This window comes from Homarus americanus, unplaced genomic scaffold, assembly GCF_018991925.1.
Source record: "Homarus americanus isolate GMGI-L3 unplaced genomic scaffold, GMGI_Hamer_2.0 scaffold40248, whole genome shotgun sequence".
NCBI classification, from domain to species: Eukaryota; Metazoa; Arthropoda; class Malacostraca; order Decapoda; family Nephropidae; genus Homarus; species Homarus americanus.
Window position 1 is genome coordinate 7,745,781 of NW_024712526.1, and position 19,809 is coordinate 7,765,589.

Genomic DNA, 19,809 nt, shown 5'->3' on the forward strand with positions numbered 1-19,809 from the left:
ATCAGTCCCCTAACATCAATGGTAGACAGAATTGTTGGAAATGTCATTTCAAACTCATTAAAAAGAAATCACCTGAGCTTACCCGTTGATCAGCAATTCGCAGCATAGCTTCAAGCAGACATTCTTCTAACTAATCTATTAACATTCTTTTCATCAGTTTTCGAATCATTGAACGAGGCACAATTGATGTGGTATATCTCACTTAAAGCATCGACAGAGTCACCAACAACAATAAAAGGTAAAGCTCATGGCATCAAGGTAACATCACCAAATGAATTAGGTAATTTACAGGACAGAAAAGCTAGTAACGTAAAACTAAGTCACAATGAACAACATCAAGTGAAATTCCCCAAAGATCAGTACTTGGCCATTATTATTATTATATACAAAACGACATAGATATCGGCATTGACAGCAACATAAGTAATTTGATGACACTAAAAATGGACGTGTTGTTAAAATCTGGCCGGTTCAGCAAAACTGGGAATCTAAATGCAGTTTTCGAATAGTGTGATAAATGGCAGGTAAATTCCGCGTGAGCAAATATAAGTACTCAGTATAGAAGATGTAAACAAGCTCCAGGCCAGAATGAGCTCGCGATGCCGCCATCCGACTGCGAGGCCAAAGCCGTAAGTAAAACAACCGCTTCGTAACCGTGTTTTTTGCTGCATGTAAAGCTAATAAATACTTGGCTTGCAAAATGTTGAGTACAAAACTGGCGAGTCATCCCTAAGCTTCATCTTGCTCTTGTGAAACCACACCTGGTTCGCAATTCAGTTCTGGTCACGTACCGAATGAATATAAATCTGAAAAAGAGGCCAGAGAAATGACAAAACTAATCCCTGGCATTAAGAAGCAGTACAAAGACAGGTTAAACATCTTAATTTGCACTCCCAAAGACGTAAGCGAGGGCGACCAGAAAAAATGTAAAAATAAACACAATCAAACAAAACAATACAAATACTCAAACTACCAACAAAACAGACTCGTAACAATGGTTTTTAAATTGAACAAATTTAGAGCTGCTAAGCTGGCCCTCCATCTTCCTTGGCACAACACCTTCTGGGGAAGTACGATTTTCTGCTCCCTCGTCCAATACCAAGCCGCGATGGTTGGCAAAGACCATTTATTCCTTCAAAGTGTAGTTGTTCGTTCTCAGTTTAAGCTTACTCCCAAGGAGAACAGAGAGGACTAAAGAGATCTGTGCATTTTCTTTGCCCGAATATATGTGAAAACGGACTAGCTGCTCCCTTGCTGCAAAAGGCACCAAAGAGATCTAATGTTCCACTCAGACTACAGTACCATCTAGCATTCTGCCATATCAAAACCTTTCCACAAAATGATGGGTTTTACCTCTGAGTACTTGTCAGAAGGGGTTGGTTACTTCTAAGCCTTCTTTGATGTGATGTTCTCCCAGCAGTGAAGACCGCATGTTGGAAGCTATGAACATCGTTATTGGAGAAAAGAAAAAAAACTTTATATCCGACGATTTCTATCAATCCAGACACCTCAAGTGAAAACCAAATCTGAGTTCACGGCAAAACACAGTCATTTTTAAAAGCTCAACGAATACAGATTCCTGGCCACTCCCCAGTAGAACAGTGGAAAGATGGTCACAGACTAAAATGTAAAGTCAGTCGCTACAACTTTATACTAAATCAAAATCAATTTCAGAAAGAAAATATGCTGTCCAAGATTTCTCAGGCCGCATCACCAGGACGAACAGCAACTACAGAAATGCAAGGCAGTTGCTGACCACAGAAATCATTCCCTAGTAATGCCCTCAAACGAAGACCATACTGGGCGACAAAAAGTGAGACTGGTCCTCCATGCGACCCCTGCAGCCAGGCAACTAATACCCTTAGAGTAAGTGGGGGCCCCAGGCATAGGGGCTAGGAAATGATGTTACATGAACATTAGGCATAGGCATAATGTTATAATTCGTTTGACAGGCAACCTCCTAATTCTCCCGTCATTAAAAATACTTTGCAGGCAATGTTTCTACCAATGGAAACTTTGCAGTGTCTCTAAAATATATAATTTTGTTTTGACCCATCAGAAGGACACCCTAATATATATATATATATATATATATATATATATATATATATATATATATATATATATATATATATATATATATATATAAATGCTGATAACCTGAGGAAAAGAAAGATTCCAAGCATACGTGTAATTCACATCTAGAGGTGATACAGACTAAAAGAAATACAAACCAAGGTGTATATACAGAGGAGGTGAGACCAGGTCCACAATGGTCAGGTATTAGGTAATGACCCTACTAATCTTTAAATAGCACACAACTTGGTAGAAGGTTGGTGGTCAGATCAGATGGTCAGGTGACCCGACCTTCTCTGCCTGGATTTAATCTCTTCATTACCAAATTCTCCAGCTTGCATGCACATTTACTCAAATTCATGTTGAATGCTTCGGTATGTTTAATAGACTAGATTCTGTAGTGTTCCTACTATCAATTGTGAATTACGCTAAGTAATATTGAGAGCATTATTACCTCAATATTGCCATGTAATTCGAACAGTAGTAGGAACATCATAGAATAATTAAAATTTTCAAATTGCTTTTCTTCTTTCTTTAATTATCATATATACTAAATCACGCACCTACAGTACAATGAACAAAAACACACTCGGGAACTTTAGATCAGAATATGACAATGAAACCAGACAGGATCAAGCTAACATTAGGCGCCTCAGCTCAATTCACCTGAATATCAAACACACAAAACGCTACCTACTGGGTTTTGGTTTAGGTCTTATGTTAAACAAACAAAAACCAAAAAACTGTTTAATCTTCAGGTGATCCACAAGAACTCCTAACAAGTAATTCCCTTGTATAATCTTCATCCCCCATCTATATACATTGTTCCGTTATATACACACACACAAATAAAACAAACAACAAACAAACAAACACACACAAATACATATATTACACACACACACACACCCAACACCAATTCTCGGCGTCGTAAACACAACACCGTCTTGAGCCGCGTGTGTACAAAGCGCTGACACCTTCTACAGTATATTTTAAAGCCATTTGTCATGGTACTCGAGAAAACATTAACAGTGAGAGAAGGAAAAAAGAAAGAATAAATCATTCCTTCTCTATTTTCTGCCACCAAGTGAGGATTTTTCCACAGTTCAATTCGACAGTTTTTACTCGTAAGGTTTGTGAGGAGGCCATGTTTTATTCAGTGGTCTCTCTCTCTCTCTCTCTCTCTCTCTCTCTCTCTGACTCACCCTCCCCTATACCCGACCCTGCCCCTTACCCTACCGCCTTATCCTGTCCTCTACCATATACCATACCTCCTAATCATGCGCCTTATCCTTTACCCTACCCCTTTGTCCTGCCCCTTACCATATACCATACCCCCTAATCCTGCGCCTTATTCTATACCCTACCCATTTATCCTGCCCCTTATCATTCTTATCCTATACCCTACCTCCCTATCCTGGATCTCGCATCGAGCGGACCCGGGTTCGATCCCCGGGCAGGGTGAAACTGGGCAAGTTTCTTTACACCATTTGTCTCTGTTTACCCAGCAGTAATTGGAAACCTGGATGTTAATCGACTTGCGGATCGTGTTCCGGGGTAATGGTTAGCCAGTGCAATTGGCGAGTTGTCCGGTCTTCTCGGACTATGCCTTGACACCGGGTCATGCAGCTCGATAACTTAGGGTGTATTCGTTGCGTTGGCGATTGCTTCTACACCTTAAACAAATTCACGCATAGGTGTCCCTAAGGCCGGCCATCCTCGTACACTGGGGCAACCATTGTTATTATGTAAGTATGTGCGTCCATTTTAGTGTGTATGTGTGTGTGTCTGGCGTGTGTGTGTGTGTGTATTTTCTCCAGGTTTGTGTTCAAAATTTCATGCAGGAATTACTAACGAAGATAGCGTGTCGGTGCGTGTTAGGTTGCGTTAGTTCCACTTAGCGTTTGTCTGCGTGTGTACATTAGTGCTTGTGTACGCATAAACGTGTAAATTGCCAGTTGGGGGTGTCAATGTCCCTTGAATAGACAAAGGTTTAGTTTTGTTCTAAGTAAAAGCTCTACGGATAAAAGCTTGTTCAACGACTTGTACTCACGAACGGGTGTAATGTACTGTATATAAAAATAATAATAATAATAATAATATTAATCATAATAAAAGCAATAATAATAATAATAATAATAATAATAATAATTTGGGGGTTATTTTTTAGAACTAGATCTCATTTAATCCTAAAGTACACAAATTTGTGTGTGTGTGTGTGTGTGTGTGTGTGTGTGTGTGTGTGTGTGTGAGAGGGTGAAGGAGAGAGGTGAGAGGGGCGGGTGGGTAGGTAAGCTGTGACCAAACACGTACGTACACCACATGCAGTCATGAACTCCGACCAGCGATATTTATGACATAACCACAGGACGATTCACTATATTATCTGACAATGGTTAAGAGCAGCAGCAGAGAGACAGACAGACAATCTTCTTCAGACACCTTCCTTCGTCAGGAGGAATATTCTCTCACTAGATTATACAGGTTATCGTCCCAGCCATGATTTTATATGAGGTTTAACTCTTTTGAGGACGATGGTTTAACCCTTTTAAGGACGATGGTTTAACCCTTTTGAGGACGATGGTTTAACTCTTTTGAGGACGATGGTTTAACCCTTTTGAGGACGATGGTTTAACCCCTTTTGAGGACGATGGTTTAACCCTTTTGAGGATGACGGTTTAACCCCTTTTGAGGATGACGGTTTAACCCCTTTTGAGGGGGGGACAATCTTCATATGAAACTTCAACCTTTTACCACCAATGACTAAAATAAGTTCACCACCACCTCCATTCCATTCAGTAACTCGCAAAAAAAAAAAATCACACCACCCAACTATGCTTCATAACGTTCTAAATCACCATTGACACTTTTCCTAACAACCCATCAAACTTATTGGAGGTAATAAGTAATAAAAGACAAGATTCAACAACTCGTAAATAATAATAATAATAATAATAATAGTAATAATAATAAAATAACAACAGCAACAGTAACAACAACAAAAACAAAAGCATTAAAATCAGCAACAATAACAATAACAACAACAATAATAATAATAATAATAATAATAAAACAACAATACTTGTAATAATAAAATAATACCAATAACAACAACAGCAACAACAACAATAATAACAAAAATAACAATAATAATAATATATAAATTCACTCCCAAGATCAGCATTCTCTGCCAGCAAGTTCTGAACCACAGTGGTGAAGGTCGCTTAATTTTCTCATCCTATAATGGGTAATGTTTACTATTAATAATATAAGAACATAAGAAAATAAGGAGTCTGCAATAGGCCGGTTGGCCTGTGAATGGCAGTTCCTGTCGAGAGTTACTACCACTCTTAGGTCGTGTTGTTTTTATATAGAATCGAGTGTGTGTGAGTGTGTGTGTGTGTGTGTGTGTGTGTGTGTGTGTGTAGCTCTTGTGACTGTATGTTGAGAGAGAGAGAGAGAGAACGAAAAAAAATAGACAGAAAGAACGAAAAAAAAAACGAGACACAAACAGAGAGACACGACCAATCGCTGAGTGAGAAGGAAAGAGAGAGATTTTAACAGAGACATAACAAAAGCAAACACAAGCGACTGATACCGCCGTAATACCTTCCCATTGGTAATAACATAATTATCATGTTCCACGCACGGAGTCACTTGACCGCATCTCCCCTGACTCCGCCCACATGCTGCACCGCGATTGGACAGCATGAGTGAAAGCGCCTCGTTGATTGGTTGACGCCGAGAAAAGAGATAAATACAGAAAGGGTCTCGGGCCAATAGAGACACAGCTTTCCTCCGGTACAGATGAAAAAAAATAAATGACATAATTTGGAAATAATTGATGGCGTCTAAATGTTTTGTAAAAGTTTATTAGTCGATGAGAAATCTTGTATGTGTTTTTTTTAATATATGATTCACCGTTATCTTTGTTATCTTTCATATATGCGTGAAAAGTTATCGTTGGACACGGGTTTTAATATATGGGAACATAAAGTCATACACAACTTATTAACGAATTTCATAACATTTACTTTACAATCACACAACTTATTAAACAAACTACGATACAATTTAATACTTTACAATCACACAACTCATTGACGAAATTACATGACAATTACTTTACAATCACAAAACTCTTAACCAAAGTACATGACAATTCTGCAAATTTACGAAAAAAAAAATATTTATCGTTCAGTAACTCATTAACTGCTTAGTATGTATCTTATTCACCAAAGGTTTATTCACCTTTACTCATCATACTAAGACAACCCCGTCCCCCTCCTCATGAATGAATAACTAAGCCAATGAATAATAAATAACTTCACTCATAATCGTCCATAATCACATCCACTAAAACATAAACCACTCTTAAAACACTTGTACTCTACCAACATCAACAGATACTTATACCATCACGATAATTGAATAAAAAAAACCGAGTCTGTCTTATTTATGAGAATTATTTAGAATCTGTGACCTTACATGACCCCGGATCTTGTCTAGTTGATCACTTATATAACAATTGGTTTTGACCTGAAGAGGAGGAGGTTGTTGAAGAGGTCTAGCCAACTCAACAAAGGAAACTATAATTTGTGATTGTTCTTTCACCACTACGAAGGTTATAGACGACACCAAATAAGCCTTTAAGTTATTATTGTCAATTATCATTTTAAGTTCAACGACGCATAGTTCTTTAGTGGAATGAGATGTGTTTTTTAAAGCCATAATAGAAAGGAAATTAGTGTTAAAGAATATGATTACCTTAAAGATGAAGACTACAACCATAGTCTTTTAAAAAACAATATTATTGGAACAGTGAATCCTATACTCGGTAGAGGAAACACATGACAAGAATATTTTGTTTTCTTTACTTTTTTCCCTTCTTCTTTCATCAGTGGCGTGGCCCCGAGCTAGAGTTTAATAAAAGAATTAGTCACAGCCATCGTTCAGGGTGAAGTGAGGAGCGAGATAGCTGTGTTGTCGGCTTGGCTATACACCCAAGCACGGTGCTCTTACTTATCTTCAATATACTCACTGCTTGTACAGACCATTAGTTTTTAAGGGGTCACATCAGGGGTTTAATTGGGGCAAGAGAGTGTGGTGTTGGGGTCTAATTGTGTACAACAAGAGATATAAACAGTGTATCGGTGGTGGTAGTGAGTCACCTGTAAACTATCAACGTAAAACCATAAGAAAATTCACCTGAGCTGAAGACATATACCCACACCTGAGAGCCCCGAGAGGACCCCTTCAGTGTCCACTCTATTCCACAACACCCACCGAATTACGACACGGATCTCGACACTCGTAATTACATGACGTCAGCTGTAAATGATTCTGGGTTGTATATATAAGTAAAATAAGACAAGTTGTCTAATCTTCAAGTGTCTAATCCCGGTCATATTAACAGTACAGTCTACAGTTATCCTCACACTACAAATTCGACTGTATATACAATGGACGCCAACCACGCTCCCCGATATATATTTCTACCTATCAACCACTCAACCACCAGCCACTGTTTACCGTACCGTATAACAGGAAACTCAGGACGCAGGGGGCCTCCCGATGGCTTGAGTGACACCATCTAACGAGGGCGTAAATCAGATCTACATGATGAAAGACCTGCCAGGGAATAATATAAGGGTCCAAGGTATACTCCTACAGTCATGACGGGTCGGATGGGAATATTAAACAGACTCGAGTGTAAAAAGATAGAATTTGTGTTTTGTTATTAAGGTACTGACACCACGTACAAAAAAAGGTGGACCATGCAGTAGAGAGGAAGTACAAGTATTATATAATGTGTGAAATAATTATCCCGTTATGTAATAGTGAGTTAGAAATAAGGCCAGAGGATATATGTGTGTGTGTGTGTTTAATTTGGTGTATTTTACCAAGTATATTATGAGGAAAAACACTGAATCGATATAGCTTGTGATGTGAGGAGGAAGTGAAGAGGCGGTGAAGAGTGGGTGACGAGGAGGTGAGGAGGAAGTGAAGAGGTGAGGAGGAGGTGAAGAGGAGGTGAAGAGGAGGTGAGGAGGAAGAGGTGAGGAGGAAGTGAAGAGGTGAGGAGGAGGTGAAGAGGAGGTGAGGAGGAAGAGGTGAGTGAGGAAGTGAAGAGGAGGTGAAGAGGAAGTGAAGAGGTGAAGAGGTGAAGAGGAGTGAGGAGGAGTGAAGGAGGTGAAGATGAAGAGGTGAGGAGGAGAGTGAAGAGGAGGTGAGGAGGAGTGAAGAGGTGAAGAGAAGATGAAGAGAAGTGAAGAGGGAGGTGAGGAGGAGGTGAAGAGGAGGTGAAGAGGGAGGGTGAGGGAGTGAAGAGGAGGTGAGGAGGAAGTGAAGAGGAGGTGAAGATGAAGAGGTGAGGAGGAAGTGAAGAGGAGGTGAGGAGGAAGTGAAGAGGTGAAGAGAAGATGAAGAGGAAGTGAAGAGGAGGTGAGGAGGAAATGAAGAGGAGGTGAAATGACGTGATAATAATAACAACACGTAAGGTATACAGAGTGATCACTATCTGTAAGGGGTTTATAGTGATGCATATCTCCTTATCTTATCTACGACACTTCATTGACCAAGACCAGAACACCCTCCTCCTGTTCTCTCACTCCACACTCCTTTATCCCTCCTCCTCCTCCTGTTCTCTCACTCCACACTCCTTTATCCCTCCTCCTCCTCCTGTTCTCTTACTCCACACTCCTTTATCCCTCCTCCTTCACCTGTTCTTCTCTTACTCCACACTCCTTTATCCCTTATCCCTCCTCCCTTCACCTGTTCTCTCCTCACACACTCCCTTATCCTCCTCCTCCTCCTATTTCTCTTACTCACACTCCTTGTCCCTCCTCCTCCTCCTGTTCCTCTTACTCCCCACCTCCTTTATCCTCCTCCCTTCACCTGTTCTCTCACTCCCACTCCTTTATCCCTCCCTCCCTCCTGTCTCTCCTCCACACTCCTTCCTCCTCTTACTCCTCCTCCTGTTCTACTCTTACTCCACCTCCTTTGTCCCTCCTCCTCCTCTGTTCTCTTACCCTCCACACTCCTTTATCCCTCCTCCACTTCACCTGTTCTCTCCTCCACCTCCCTTTATCCCTCCTCCTTCCACCTGTTCTCTCACTCCCACCTCCTTTATCCCTCATCCTTCACCTGTTCTCTCCTCCCACAACTCCTTTATCCCTCTCCTCCTCCTCTGTTCTCTTACTCCACACTCCTTTATCCCTCCTCCTTCACCTGTTCTCTCACTCCACACTCCTTTATCCCTCCTCCTCCTCCTGTTCTCTCACTCCACACTCCTTTATCCCTCCTCCTCCTCCTGTTCTCTTACTCCACACTCCTTTATCCCTCCTCCTCCTCCTGTTCTCTTACTCCACACTCCTTTATCCCTCCTCCTTCACCTGTTCTCTCACTCCACACTCCTTTATCCCTCCTCCTTCACCTGTTCTCTCACTCCACACTCCTTTATCCCTCCTCCTCCTCCTGTTCTCTTACTCCACACTCCTTTATCCCTCCTCCTCCTCCCTCCTGGTTCTCTACTCCCACACTCCCTTATCCCCCTCCTTCCACCTGTTCTCTCACCCACTCCTTTATCCTCCTCCTTTCACCGCCTGTTCTCTCACCCACACTCCTTTATCCCTCCTCCCCACCTGTCTCTCCCTCACCCACAAACTCCTTTTGATCTCCTCCTCCTCCTCCCTCCTGTCTCTCTCACCCACACCTTTATCCCTCCTCCTCCCTCCTGTCTCCCTCTTACTCCACACTCCTTTATCCTCCCTCCTCTTCCACTCTGTTCCCCCCCACTCCACACCCTTTATCCCTCCTCCTCACCTGTTCTCTCACCCACACTCCTTTGCATTCCTCCTCCTCCTTCACCTGTTCTCCCTCACCCACAACTCCTTTATCCCTCCTCCTCCTCCCTCCTGTCCTCCTCACTCCACACTTCTTTATCCCTCCTCCTTCACCTGTTCTCTCACTCCACAACCTTTTATCCCTCCTCCTCCTCCTGTTCTCTTACTCCCACAACCCTTTATCCCTCCCCCCAACTCAACTCCACCACCTTTCCTCTCTAGTGCCGTATGGATGGACGTCTTCCCTGATCTAACATTATATTTGACTTACGATACACAGCCAAGAGTAAAATGAAGCATTCCTGTTTCTCATACCTATACTCTCTCTCTCTCTCTCTCTCTCTCTCTCTCTCTCTCATTGTCTCCTACACTGAGGAATCCTGTATGTAACGTCAACGATGATTTGCCAGTATAATAATAATTGCGGTATAAGTAAATATGTAAAACAATTTGACCAGCAGTGTTAAATTATTATACTATAACTTATGCTTCAATGGTAACTACCGGCGTTAATCTCCAACATTTTCTCCCCCACTCGGAGTGTTATTAGACCAGTGTACTGTAATGTTATGAAGTTATCTACACGCTACACTTGGTCAGACTTAGTCGATCCTGCGTAAAATAGTTTGTCTTGTGATGGCCAATTACTTGATATATTTTCCCCGCTTTCCACCCGAGTCTCCAAGTTTACTTAGACCTCACATTAACCGAGTCTAACCTAACCTGTAACCTAACATAACCTCACCCAACCTAACCTAACCACTGTTGTATATTAGAAAGTCTTTGTTTTTATTCTATTAGCCATATGCAGATGACACTGGTATTCGTCACCCTAACTTCCTGACGATACACCTGGGGTCGTTTCAGTGTCTTTGTTTACTCCAAAACAAACGGTCGACCTGGAAACACAATTTACAATCCGCTGTGTGTGTGTGTGTGTTTCCCTGGTGTTGTGGGTTATAGATGGACGAACCTCTACAACTCATCTACAACTATAAGATAGCCACATATTGCCGGCTAGTTGATGCCACACACACACACACATCTCTGGAGGGGGAACAAATTCTTCATAGTCACCACCAGTAGGTTAGTCTTTCTGCGTCATCTGTCAAGAGAAAGCTGGACAATAACTGGTTCACTCCCTGAGGACGCTAGCAGAAAGAGGAGGAGTAGAAGGGGGAGTAGAAGGAGGAGTAGAAGAAGGAGGCGGTACAGTACACCACCTGGGCTAATGACGCACCTTTGGTCTTCACACACTAAAAGACTTACCCGAGTCTATATACTGACGAAGGTGTAAGACGAATAAATAGGTTCTTCAGGCTTACAGTTCACCTTGATATAAAACACAACTTAATTCACATTGAAGAGGTGATCGGCCAATGGTGAGAAGAGAATCAGATCTGTCTATAGGCTATACTAACCCCTTGGTGTAATGGGTCCCCATCTGAGCTGAATAAAATCATCTGGCGTTCGTCAAAGAAAACATCCAAAAGTGACGTCCCCATAGTGAGAAGATGGTAATGGGGATAGTCTATTAAACGAGAGAGAGAGAGAGAGAGAGAGAGAGGGGGGGGGGGTTTGGCGAGGAGGAGGGGGGGTGTGGAGGCACGTCGATATAGTATATAGTGCATAAAACATGACGACAACCGAGTTCTTTGAAATGTCAGTGTATGAAAACACACACACACACACACACACACACACACACACACACACACACACACACACAGAACCCTCATAACATCATCTGTGAGGGAGTTACTACACTACATGTTTGCTGTTCAACACCTACATTAATCTGTATGTTCACTGTATGTTCCTTCACCTTTCTCTAATGAAGGCTTTTGTTAAACCACCAATGTATGTAATAAGTCATTTATGTCCAATGTATATTTTCAGCCTTCGGGCAGCAGAACTTTTTTAATAAACCGTTAATTATTATTATTATTATTATTATTATTATTATTAACATTTACGACTGTCAATATTTATTCTGAAGTCATGTCGTGATTCTTCCTTCTTGACTACGAGAGAAAGAGGGTTAGGTTAGGTTAGGTCAGGTCAGGTCAGGTTAGGTCAATACACACCTCGTTCCCCCTACCAGAGCATAAGTCACCATGGTAATATACGGTAAAATAATATCTCTCTATTTTTATCGTGAGCTAACAAATTGATTCACTCTATTTGATGTCTCACTAAACTACCTCACTATAATGACCTCGTTACAGCTTCAAGGGGTAGTTACTGTTCTGTCTTAATTACTACATACGTACATACCTTCATACAGTACCTCAATACAGTATCTTCTTTACTGTGTTATAAAATTAATTATTCACTTTATTTCGTTATTCATTCGTCTCAATTCAAGGACATTCCCAGGCGTTTTCCAGGACCGCTAACACATTTTTTTCAAGGACTTTCAGTAATGGTCAATGCACTCCCTTGGCCCCTGCAGTTCTGTGGTGTTCAGTATAAAAAGGATATCTCTACGACTACTAACATACACTTCTCAATGACTTTCAAGCAATGACAATTAAATGCTTTCTCTTCTGACTTTCTAAATGCGATAATTTCTATTGAATTTTTAAGCATTTTTTTTTCACTGATTAAAAACTGACTTATCAATCCTCAACCCTTTCACTTTAAGGTCTCTGGTCCCCCCACCCCACCACCACCTAAAAATAAAAAATCTCTTATTTCAATAGATAAGGTAAGGTTAGGTTAGGTTAGGTTAGGTTAGGTTAGGTTATAATCGTCAAATTTTCTTCTTACGAGTTAATCCTCCTCCAGACGATTGAGTTTATGATACACAGTGAATCAGTGATGTGATGCGAAGAGTTATGAATCAATATACAGTTCATGAAGCACTGTGTTATGAATCATAGTGGAGTCATGAATCACTTTGCATGTGTTATGAATCAATATACAGTTCATGATTCACTTTGCATGCCGTGTGTGTGTGAGTCTAGGGTGATGAACAAGTACGTGTGGATAGTTCTATATATTCTTGTGGGTTTGTAAATATATATATTTATCTGTTATTCTCTTTATAATTTATCTTGTCTACCATTCTCAACCCTCTCTTTCCCTTCTTGGTCACACACACACACACACACACACACACACACACACACACACACACACACACACACACACACCATCTCCTCTACCAACTGTATTTATTTATTTATTTTTTTTTTTATCGCCAATATTTTCTTAAATTTCTCAGTAGCGTGGGAGTCATAAGTCATATATTGTACGTACCTATGATGATGATGATGATGATGGTGATAATAATAATGATAATCTTGATAATGATGATAAAAATGTATCTCACTTAACCTGTACTATACTATACTTCACCTGTTTCTCACTCTCCCTACACCTAACCTAACCTAATACTTGTCACTCGACCCAAGACACAACAGTGATCCTTGAAGGAATATGGTCATCCTCGTATTAAGGAATTGTCCATGATGATGATTGATGATGATGATAAGAATACTGATGATGATGATGATAATAATGATGATGATGATGATGATGATGATGATGATGATGATGATGATTATGATGATGATGATGATGATGATGATTATGATGATGAAGCTGATGTTATTGTTGTTTTTCTCAAACCACTGTAAACTCAATACCTGTACTGCCTCTACTATCCATCTATTTCAAAAACGTATTTCTCCGAGCTATATAATCTCAGTTAGGAAAGTTATAGTACATTATAGATCATTATAGTACATTATAGTACATTATAAACTAATATATCATAATTATAAGATATACACAAACCTCAATAATATAATTTCAAGTAATCGTCTCAATTATGAAGCTATATTACTAACTGTTATATAATTTAGCGTAATATAATCTCCGTAATGCATATTTTTTTTTTTACATATCATCAGTTATATCACGGTGTCCATAGCCGTAAATCACAAAAGTAAACAACAGCCGTAAACAACAGCAGTAAACCACAGCAATAAATCACTGCAGTAAATCACAGCCGTAAATCACAGCAGCAAACCACAACAGTAAACTAAATCGGTAAACCACAGCCGAAAACCAAAGTAAATCACAGCAGTAAATCACAGCAATAAATCACAACAGTAATAAAATATACTCCAATAAAAAATAACCATAACGGACCCCCAAAATAAAAATGTGAAGAAAAAAAATATCCAGGTGTAGGTGACAGGAGACTCGTGTACGCCAGGTGTGAAGGTAAATAATTAAGGAGGAGGCTGACAGGTGTGTGTCACGGGGGTCAACACGTCTCTCTCAGGTACAACAACACCTGGTCTTATATCACTCTTTCTGCTGCAGCTGAGTTGTAGACAAGAGTTGTCATTTAGATTGTAAGTTGTTAGTCATTATTGATAGTAGCAGTAGTAGTAGTAGTAGTAGTAGTAGTAGTAATAGTGTGGCTATTGGGGGAGGCTGGAGGTCACGTTAAAAAAAGTAATAGTAGTAGTAGTAGTAGTAGTAGTAGTAGTAGTAGTAGTAGTAATAATAATAATAATAATAAAAATAATGATAATAAGTGAAAATAATAATAGTAGTAGCGATAATAATAATAATAATAATAATAAACAATAATAATAAACAATAATAATAATAATAAATTTTCATCAACAAACACAATCCAATAAAGGTTAGGTGAGGTTAGGGTAGGTTAAGTTAGTTTAGGTTAGGTTAGGGTAGGTTAGGTTAGGTTAGGGTAGGTTAGGTTAGGTTAAGTTAGTTTAGGTTAGCGTTAGAGTGGTTAATCTTCAGGTGAAATTAGCTGGGGTGGAGAATTTTCATGTAATCCGAAAACTTAAACCATCGTCCTTCGTTAAAATGGTTTAATATGTCTAACCCATTGAGGACAATGGTTTAAGGTGTGTGACCCATTGAGGACGATGATTTAAGGTGTGTAACCCTTTGGGGACGATGGTTTAAGGTATGTAACCCTTTGAGGACAATGGTTTAAGGTGTGTGACCCTTTGAGGATGATGGTTTAAGGTGCGTAACCCTTTGGGGACGATGGTTTAAGGTGTGTAACCCTTTGAGGACAATGGTTTAAGGTGTGTGACCCTTTGAGGATGATGGTTTAAGGTGTGTAACCCTTTGGGGACGATGGTTTAAGGTATGTAACCCTTTGAGGACAATGGTTTAAGGTGTGTGACCCTTTGAGGATGATGGTTTAAGCTGTGTAACCCTTTGGGGACGATGGTTTAAGGTGTGTAACCCTTTGAGGACGATGGTTTAAGGTGTGTAACCCTTTGGGGACGATGGTTTAAGGTATGTAACCCTTTGAGGATGATGGTTTAAGGTGTGTAACCCTTTGAGGACAATGGTTTAAGGTGTGTGACCCTTTGAGGATGATGGTTTAAGGTGTGTAACCCTTTGAGGACAATGGTTTAAGGTGTGTAACCCTTTGAGGACGATAGTTTAAGGTGTGTAACCCTTTGGGGACGATGGTTTAAGGTATGTAACCCTTTGAGGACAATGGTTTAAGGTGTGTGACCCTTTGAGGATGATGGTTTAAGGTGTGTAACCCTTTGAGGATGATTGTCCTCAAAGTCTTCATCGTCCTCAGAGCCTTCCATCGTCCTCAGAGCCTTCCATCGTCCTCTAAAGGTTAACTAAGTCTTATTCTATTCAGCCAGATTAATTACACAATGATTCTGTTCGCTCCCAGCGTCGTGTGTATGTCATAGTGGGGGCGGGGGGAGCCATGGTTGTGCATTAGCGGTGTTCATTATGTATCATATTAAGAGAGAGAGAGAGAGAGAGAGAGAGAGAGAGAGAGAGAGAGAGAGAGAGAGAGAGAGAGAGAATACAATTATCAAAAGCCAACTAATTATTTAATCCATCACATGTATACTTCAGTACCAAGGTCTTTTATCTCCCCTGAACACACACACACACACACAAACACAGTACTTCACCTTTATATCGATCTGACAAAAATAATACTTTGCTTAACAGGAAACTTTAACAAAAATACACAAACTCAAATTACTTTGAACTTAAAAAAAATAATACTTTGCATATTTAGTCAACGAAATATACTGTACAAAGTAATTCCATTTATCTTGCTCTGAAAAAATAATAATACTTTGCATAAATGGAATTATTACAAATATATATACAGTATATGTATACCTTCGAGTACTTTATAGCAAGTTTCCATACAATCAAGTCCTGGGTCCTGATGAGAGAGAGAGAGAGAGAGAGAGAGAGAGAGAGAGAGAGAGAGAGAGAGAGAGAGAGAGAGATATTTTCAACCGAAAGTTCCACTTTAACAACATCAGACACAACATAAATACAACCAACAAATACTAGTTCATGTGTACTTACGGTATATATTCTTGTGTGTTGTATAATACTGAAGGAATACCGGACTGAGCTGAATCAGTGTCACTTGTTCATAATTAATACCGTCACAACCTCGGTATTTATGGCACCTTCATTATGTTGTAGCAGTGACTGTAGCTGAAGTTTTCTGAGTGGCATTGTAGTTTGTTGTTCTGAGTGGCAACGAAGTTTGTTGTTTCTCTGACTAGCACTGTTGTTCTATGAGTGGCATTGGAGTTTGTAGTTCTGAGTGGCACTGTGATTTATAGTTCTCTGAGTGGCACTGTAGTTTGTTGGTTCTCTGACTGGCACTGATGCGTTAACCAGTAAAAGCATAAAGGCATAAGCCACTATTACAATCCATACTGAACCAATCAAAATAAACTGGTGCTAATATTAACTGTATTTTCTCAATGTAAAACAACAAAACAAAAGGCAGTTCAAAGGCAGTTCATCTATCATTCTAACAAAAGCAACAGCCATATTGTTTACCTCCTCCACGAAAAAATATAAAGCATATAACTCCTTCCCCAACTTTATTTATTTGTTTGTCCTTCCACCCCACCCCCTTAAAAAGCAGAAATTCCATATGTCACTTTAAATTGAGTTGGAGGAGGGAAGGAGGTAGGAGCAGGCAGGAAGGAGGGAGAGGAGGGAGGGAGGGAGGGAGGGAACAGACAGGCAGGGAGGGAGGGAGGGAGGGAAGGAGAGAGGCAGTCGGGAAGATTTTTCTGGGGCACCAAATCACAGTGGCTCATGGTGCAGGGTTGGAGGGGAGGCAGGGAGCAGGCAGGCAGGTAGGGACATTTTTCTAGGACACTTTATCAACTTAATTAACCTGAAATCAGTTTAAATTTCACCAAAAGTCATTAAATGTGATAGACTAAAGCAGCTTATCATATTTTATCTGTTAGTGAGTTATTTGAGTGGTATATATATATATGCAAATAAATCACTGTAGGTGCGCGTGATCTTTTTCCTTGTGGCTATCAGCATATATATATATATATATATATATATATATATATATATATATATATATATATATATATATATATATATATATATATATATATATATATATGTGTGTGTGTGTGTGTGTGTGTGTGTGTGTGTGTGTGTGTGTGTGTGTGCCAGTATCTCTAAGCATATGTCAGGTGTTGGCTGATGTTGCTTACTCAGGGTAAAACTATATCCCCTCCGCTGCTGATCTGAAGTCACTGTACCTGGTGACTTCTACAGGTAAGGGGGAGGTGAAGGTCACTGTCTTATATTTTTAAGGGTCACTCAGGTAATCGTAAACACAACACTGATTGGCTACATTTGGTCAATCAATCCCCCCCCCCTCCCCACCACCTTTCTTGACCTCACTGGTAATGTTTCTTTCTTTTTCGTCTACGAGGGATGTGTGTTTGGTGGAAGGGCTGACGTATAAAGGTGTAATATTTCGTCTTTGGGTTTTATGACCTATTTTAAACACCTGTGTGGTTACCTGATGCTATGGTATGGTATGGCATGGTATGGGTATGGTATGGGTATGCTATGGTATGGTATGGGCATGCTATGGTAAGGTATGGTATGGGTATGGTATGGTATGGGTATGCTATGGTATAGTATGGTATGGTATCCTTATTGCCAATCCATCAACCCGACTGAAAATGTTATCCACCAATGAGCGAATCTACTTAACAAAACCATTGACTAAATAACTTGGTCACTTCCTTTAATGGTTCACGTATACACAAGAAGTCTTTCGTGACCCAACTGATAGTGTTCTACGATGGTGAGGGATGATGCTTAATGATAATTTTAGAACCACACCTGATTCACCGCCGAGTTATCAATACGTGTTGTCGGTAATGTTATGGTGGCCGGGTCATCAGCTGGCATTAACAGTTGTGGTTATTTGAGGTCATGTTAATCTTATTTTTTTTTGGGGGGGGGGGGGCGTGAGGAAGGTGAGAGGTGAGGACGGTGAAGGAGGTGAGAGAAGTGAGGGAAGGGGACGGAGTTGAGGGAAGTGAGGAAGGTGAGGGGAAGGTTACAAGTTGACCCCCAGGCAGCTACAGTATAACAGTGTGTGTGTGTGTGTGTGTGTGTGTTTGTTTGTTTATGTGTATGTTTCTATGTGTGTATGTGCGTGTTTCTGTGTGTGTGTGTATTTTTTCTGTTTATAGGTGTGTAGGTGTGCAGTGTATATGCTTGTTTCTGCGTATAGCGCGCGCGTGTGTGTATGTATGTTTGTGTATACCGCGTGTGTGTGTATGCGTATACGTATAAATGTATAGCCTACATACAATCCTCTTCATCACAACAATACTAACAATATACTGTAGTGAACATAGTTGGCCACACGTTCATTAACGTTATACACCTGTTCATTGTACACCTGGTCAAAGCCGGCACTCTGCTACATCAATGATCCACTAAGAGACCATATGTGCACTGTGGAAAACTTTGTAAATAATTCATATAATTCGTGTATTGAGGGAGCTTTTATATTAATTCATGCACTGAGGGAAAACTTTGTAAATAATTAATGCGCAGAGGAGAATTTTGTAAATAATTCGTGTACAGAGGGGAAACTTTGTAAATAATTATTGTACTGATGGGAAACCTTGTAAATAATTCGTGCACTGAGGGGAAACATTAAAATAATTCAAGTATCTAACACGCTAGTCACCCTAACATAAAAACCCGTTTTCTCTAAGCTACTGTTTTATACCAAATCCAGCAGCTAATCATTCCATTTCTTCCCTCTAGTTTTGTCATCGTCTGTCCCAACAAAAAAATTTTCTGCTGATGGCGAGTCACAAATATATTAAATATAGACATATATAAGTTTATAATACAGTAGAGTCACGTATATGTTGTTTTATTTATAGCAGTCAATGCGAAAAACTTAATATAGTACATGCAGAATATCAGCGTCTACCATTTTCTGTTATTATATTCCATATTCCAACGTAAGGGGATACTACTACAAAAAAAATCAATGGCTGACTGTCGCATTTCGTGTGTGTATGTGTAATGTTTTTGTTTGCTTGTGTTCGTGTGTTTGTTTGTGATCTTGTTTGTAGTTATGTATGCTAGTTATTGTCTGTGTTAATATTTTTGTTTGTGTTCGTGTTTCTTTGTGTGTATGTATGTTGGTTTGTTTACATGTGTGCAAAACTCATTTACTGTTTATCAATTATATTAAATCACATGAAGAATCGCCACCCCAGCTTATTTCACCTTAAGATTAACCACCCTAACGCTAACCTATCTATGTAGACTGTATACCTGTATTAATTATATACTATACATGCGGAATCAATGTAAACTTGCATGACGATTTCACTAATTAAATATCTATCTATCTATCTATCTATCTATCTATATATCTATCTATCTATATATATATCTGTCTGTCTGTCTGTCTGTCAATCTACCCCTCTAACTACCTACCTATGTATGTATGAATGTATGTATGTATGTACGTATGTACAGTATGTATGTATGTATGTATGTATGTAACAAGACACAATAA

At 39.8% G+C, this 19,809-nt stretch overlaps 1 long non-coding RNA gene across 1 annotated transcript in view; it reads right to left on the reverse strand.

The window, feature by feature from the left end:
• Nucleotides 1-16,483, reverse strand: part of LOC121861903 — a 140,257-nt gene extending 123,774 nt beyond the window's left edge. Inside the window, exon 1 of the long non-coding RNA XR_006088124.1 lies at nt 16,281-16,483. This is a non-coding gene — a long non-coding RNA (uncharacterized LOC121861903). The remainder of the gene's footprint in view (nt 1-16,280) is intronic.
• Nucleotides 16,484-19,809: the final 3,326 nt, after the last annotated feature.